We start from the raw sequence: 5,832 nt of genomic DNA, 5'->3' as shown, positions 1-5,832 counted from the left end.
CAACCAATTATATGTATATATTTGCTATGTTTAATTTTCAAGATTGACTTTCTCCAGCTTTCAATCAGTCCATAAATTTTTTTGCTGAGGAAAATTTTTAGAAAAATTAGACAAGCTATGAAATTCACTCGAAAGAAATGCAAACAATTTAATCACATTCATCGCATTTGAAAACTGGGAAAGCCATAGGGGTATACATGATCTAAATGAGACATAATATTCACTTATTAGATACTAGAAAGGTTGTGAAAGTGAAAGGAATATCTGAACGCAAGAGAGGAGAAGCAAGCAAAGAAGAAGCACTAGCTATTAGAAGTGCTCTAGTAATGACAAAGGATGCAGGTCGAACTAACATAGAAGTTCAAACAGACTGTAAAGGTGTAGTGGACCAAATCAACACAGGCAATGCTCAGAACAGTAGCATAGAAACAATCCTGGAGGACATTGGTGATCTTAGACAGGAGTTTGAATGTTGCAGATTCTCTTTTGTTTCTAGGGCTGGAAATGGTTGTAGCCGTTTCCTGGCACAATTTGCTGCCAAACTAGTTAAGAATATTGAATAGGAAAATAACTTCCCAACGTGGCTAATAGATCTAGCAAGAAAGGATATGGGGGTAGTTATCCCTTTTTGTAATTAGCTCTTGTATTATCAAGTGTTAATAGCTATAAAATGTTGACGTTTGTTGAAAAAAAAAGATACTAGAAAGTTGTGTATGTGACGACCCCACTTCTCCCAAGGGCGAACCCAAGGGTATCGGCGGGCCGCCTGCCTAGCTCGCGCCAGGACTCAAACCTTAAAGCGATAAAAACTAGAAAATCCAAAAGAGTACCTTACATACTATATACAAATCCCAAAAAGAGTTATAATTGCATTCTCCAAAAGTATCGAGTCAAACCACCAAAACAAAAACAAACATCCTAACTGTTCAACTATTACAAGCCAATCTTACTATACTAGTATACGAGCCAAAAGTCCCCGCGTCGGCCCCTGCTAAGGAAAACAAAAGGAATGGGGTAAGCTATATGCTTAGTAAGTAAACAGGGGCGAAAGCATAAATTTCACGTAACAGTTACACAATAAGAGTAAAGCAAAAGCAGAAAAGTAACATCACATAATAAGGATACAGGTGGCTCCAAAGCCAACTCATGTGCCATGCGTGATCTCCTGCCGACACTCCGTCGACTGCAAATAATAGTCCGTAGAACTTCACTTGTACACCCACCGACACCTTTTCACCCTCACTGGCCAGTCACCTCACAAACTTGCCCGGGCGAACGAAATCACAAACTTGAGCTTGAGTCACAAGCTCGGGTCACAAACTTGGTCACCTTCTCGGTGAACCGGATTTACAAAATTGGTTCATAACATGAACCTACAAACTTGGTGACCTCAGACTAAGTTGGACTGCCTTCGACCAAGCCCTAACCGGCTCGAATAGTCCAACCAGGTCAAGAGTTCGCCCCAAACTCACAAACTTCACAAAATTATTCAAAATCACAAACTTTGCAAACTTCACAAAATTTATTCGAAAGTCGCCCCGAGCCACAAGCTCTAGGGTTTTGGTTCCAAAAGGTTCATATACATATGCCAAGTACAATTATACATTCAAATTAGGGTTTAGGTCGAGTGCGATAAAGTACACCCTCGCCTAAGTACCCTTTTCACATATCTCAAACACATAGCAAAGAAAACACACAAAACTGGCCTGAATACTTACTCAAAATACCAAAAGTAGTACAAGATTGCTTCGCGCGTGATCGCTAGTAGTGGGCCTCACCGGCTCCGCCTAGCTCACCACTATCTGAAATACAAGATTTTATCACTTATGTCACAAACGGCTACGAACCGATCCAAAACAAGTAAAACGGCAAAATTGGCACACGTAATTTGCGGAAACGGCAAAAAGGGGCGCACGCGCGCGCGCGGAACGGCAAACGGAAACGGCCACAACTGCCATCTCAAACCGTTTTGGTCAAAAGTTAGGCTAGGAGTATCGGATCAAGGTACATGAGGTACCGTTGCGAAGCTAAGAGGAAGGGCTACAACTTCCCTTTAGACATCTCAACCCAGATCTCAATAGGTATAGGTCAAAAATGCACGAAATAGTGCCAGCTGTTTCATTGCGGTTTACCACACAGGCCCTGTTTGCAAGGCCATAACTCACGGCTCAGGAATCGAAATCAAGAAATTCCAGAGGCGTTAGAAAGCTGAAATATAAGGTTAAAACTTTGATGTTTTGGCCAAGACTTGAATCCACTCAGAACAGAACGAAAATCGAGTGCCAAGGTACCCGTCAGAACTGTCCAGATACAAGGCAGTTCTGACGAGCGATATTGTTTTGATCATAACAGGGGCTACGGAACTCGGATTTCGGCGTACTTTATACCGTTTCGAAGCTAAGATCAAGATCTAAATTTATTATGAAGGGATCAGCACCCAGTTCGTACGGGATCAAAACCGAAAAATCACGGGCAGAAGCTGAAATTCAAAACGTACACAAACCAATGTCTAAAACAGGCCTGAGGGTTTTGTCTATAACTCAGAATACGCTAACTTGTTTGACCTGAAATTTTACAGGAATACTCAGGACTCAAGGGGCTACATTTCCTAAGAAGGCACCAAAACCCAAATCAGAAGTAATCCCAACCAAAATAGCCAATTACTGAAGCAGTTTTCAAGTTCGGGTAAAAACAGGACAGCAAGGGTAATTCCATCTTTTCATGAGCTACGCTACTCCGATTGGCCTGAAATTTTACAGGAACCTCAAACACATCAATATATACAACTTTAATGAAGACAATACATTCCAGTTCTCATCCTAACTAGGTCAAATTTACCAAAACAACCCCAGATTTTCCAGTTCAAAGTGTACTGCAGCAGTCCTGACTTATGCAGTCATATCTCAGCACCTACAACTCCAATTGAAGTGATTCCAAAGCCATTGGAAAGCTAAGATACAAGGCTATAAATGTTAAGAAGACGTCAACAACCAAATCAGTAGTATTCCTGGTCAAAACAACCAATTACAGAAGCTGATTATCATTCTCGGATAGAAACAGGGCAGCAGGGGTATTTCGGTCTTTTCACAGGCTACGTTGCTCCGATTGGGCTGAAATTTTACAGGCAACTAGAAAACATCATTCTCTACAACTTTCATGTTTTGTGCTAAGGCCAATTCGGCCTCTAACCTGGTCGAACAGAAACGGACAGAAAGGGGAAAAATGAAACCTTAAACTGGAATTTCCATAATACTACTTCCAACTATGAAATATACTCATAAACTACCAAAACTACAACTTTCAACCACTAATTACCAATTAATTGAAGTAAAGAAGAGGTTCTTGGTAAAATACCTTGAAAACTCAAGAAAAATGGTAGCTTAGGCTTTGTCCTCCAAAAATCCTTCCATAAACACCTTGGAAACTACTTGGAAAGCAAGTTTTATGGAGTAGTTTGCAAATTAATCGGTTAAAACTCAAAATTTGGACAAGAAATTGAAGTGGAAGATGAAGGGATTTTCTCTCTTTTCTCTCTCTCTAATTCAGCCAAGGAAGACAAGAAAATGAATGAATTTTGGTCAATTTTTGATTTATTGGTAAAGTTGGTCCAAAGGTCAAAGTCCAACCCAATCACAAAGTGACACTTGTCACTATAATTATTTCATGCCTAACTTTTTGTCTCTCTCATACTAATCCATTTGATACCAATAAATATCTCATCACACCCGGTAATTTAAACCCAGTATTCAAAACTTAACCTAGTTGGCCGAATTTTTCCGAACTTTTCGCACTAGTGGGTCCCACGTCCGACATACGTTCTTAATGTCTCAAAAACTAACCGATACTAGAAAAATCATCTAAAACGTATATTCACTCAATAAAATTATCTGGGGAATTTTCTAATAAAGAAAATGTGGAAAAGACGGGCGATAAACAAAACTCCATTTAAGCTTTCTAATATTGTAACACTAGAGGTTTGCTAATCCAGAGTTTACTAACCATTTTCAAACTTGTTAAACCTCTGTAAACTATAACGAATCCTATTTTTTTCTTGTGCCAAAACACACACTAGAATACCGCATAAACTAGGGTTTTATCGTAAGCAAAGTTAGGGTGTTCAATCTTGGCCGAGATTAGGGTTTCTCCTTAGCCCTAAAACCTTAATTTAACCGTACAAATAATGAATAACCCTAATCTCAACGTACGAACGGACTAGGTCCTCACAGTGTAACTGAGCTTATTTCAAATTTAATTGAAAGATACTTGCTAATTTGACAATTAAGATAACTTTTGTTGCTAAATTCTTGTCTGTATCTAGGTGGAGATTTCATTCAAACAGAAGAAGCAAGTGGTCGGGAAAGTGCTTCAAAAAAAATGAAAAGGGAATTTAAACAAGCCCCTTTGTCTTTCATGTCCGAGTGTGTTTGGATAGAAGATTATTTGAAAATTTTTTTATAATCACAGCGTAACACTTCTTTTGATATGATATATGTGAAATAAAAATTTGATTATAAAAATGATATATGTGTAGCACTTCTTTTTTCAATCATAGTGATTGAAAAATATTTTAGTGATGCAATTAATTTTTTCATTTTGATGCCTTATGCAAAGACAATTGCAGGTAGCAACCATTCCTCAAGGTTAAGGATGGTCGCCCAAAAAAAATAATAAAAAAAGGTCCATATATCATATGGAGTATATCTTTTTTTAATGTCATGATTGGGGTTCACAAAAATTATTCTTTGTTATACAATGTTCAAATTGGTTTAAAATAGCTGAACAGAATACTTAGCCCCTATTTGGATTGCTATTTTTTTGGAAAAAAATTCTTATTTTTAGGAATATTCGATTTACATACTTCTCAATGAACTTTTTACATCAACATACATCATATTCTATAAATATTAAAGTAATTTTTTCTCAAAATCTCTTTAAAAAATGCAATCCAAACAACTTCTTATATTCTGTTCAAATGCATAAAATCGTTCCAGGACAGTTAGACTGGTAACCATCACAGCTTTGCTCCCAGTTCTTTTTTTTATTTTTATTTTTAATTTAAAAATGTTTCTTCTTAACATGTAACTCAATGTAGTGCAACGCGGTTGTCAAATCAAACCTCACTGCGTCTGGTATTCCAACTTTCAAGACTCAAGTTCACACTTCACATTTCACTACGGAATAGACATTCGAAAAAGAGGGTTAAGAGCCTTTGTAATTATCTATAATGTGACTGCTATCATGATAAATGTAAACACTAAAATAATAAATATATAAATGCTAACACAACAACATACAAAAACTTGACAAATTCATTTACTTACTAAAATGGGCAAATTACATTTTACCCTATGTGGTTTAGCGTTTTTTTTTACATAACCCCTTCATAGTTTGGATTAAAGTGTCAAAGTGATGGAAATAGTAATTCGTAACGGAACTTCTAGCCTTTTTATACCTTCTTCACTAACGACTGCGTGATGGCCCTCGTAGTCTTCGTAGTGCAATGTGATTGTGGAGCTATTTGTAATGGAAGCTGAAAGAGATATTGAATTATTTGAACTCTTCAAGAATTGATCTGCACCTATGGTGTCCTTGGGGTTGAATAATACGTCTAGGAAAAGGTGCTTGAGGTGCGAAAACGGAATTTGGGATTTGTCATCACTGTGAATTGGGAGTATATCTTTTGTGGAATCATACTTGGGTGGGTGAAATTGATAGGTTGCAATTTTATCATTTATTTTATTATTAATTTCCCATATTACCTGATCTGATATGGATTAATTATTAGATTCTACTCACTTTTCATAATTTGCATTTATTTAGGGAGTAAAACGA

The 5,832-nt window shown here is 37.3% G+C and overlaps 1 long non-coding RNA gene across 1 annotated transcript; it reads right to left on the bottom strand.

The window, feature by feature from the left end:
* Positions 1-810: 810 nt before the first annotated feature.
* On the bottom strand, positions 811-3,545 carry LOC140016930 (uncharacterized). The gene is made up of 3 exons (XR_011823220.1): positions 3,355-3,545; positions 1,719-1,802; positions 811-991 (listed from the first exon to the last, which is right to left on the bottom strand). It is a non-coding gene; the product is annotated as an uncharacterized lncRNA (long non-coding RNA).
* Between the last annotated feature and the right edge of the window lie 2,287 nt (positions 3,546-5,832).

Source organism: Coffea arabica, chromosome 11c (genome assembly GCF_036785885.1).
Source record: "Coffea arabica cultivar ET-39 chromosome 11c, Coffea Arabica ET-39 HiFi, whole genome shotgun sequence".
Taxonomy (NCBI): Eukaryota; Viridiplantae; Streptophyta; class Magnoliopsida; order Gentianales; family Rubiaceae; genus Coffea; species Coffea arabica.
This window is presented reverse-complemented; position numbering and strand designations above follow the sequence as displayed.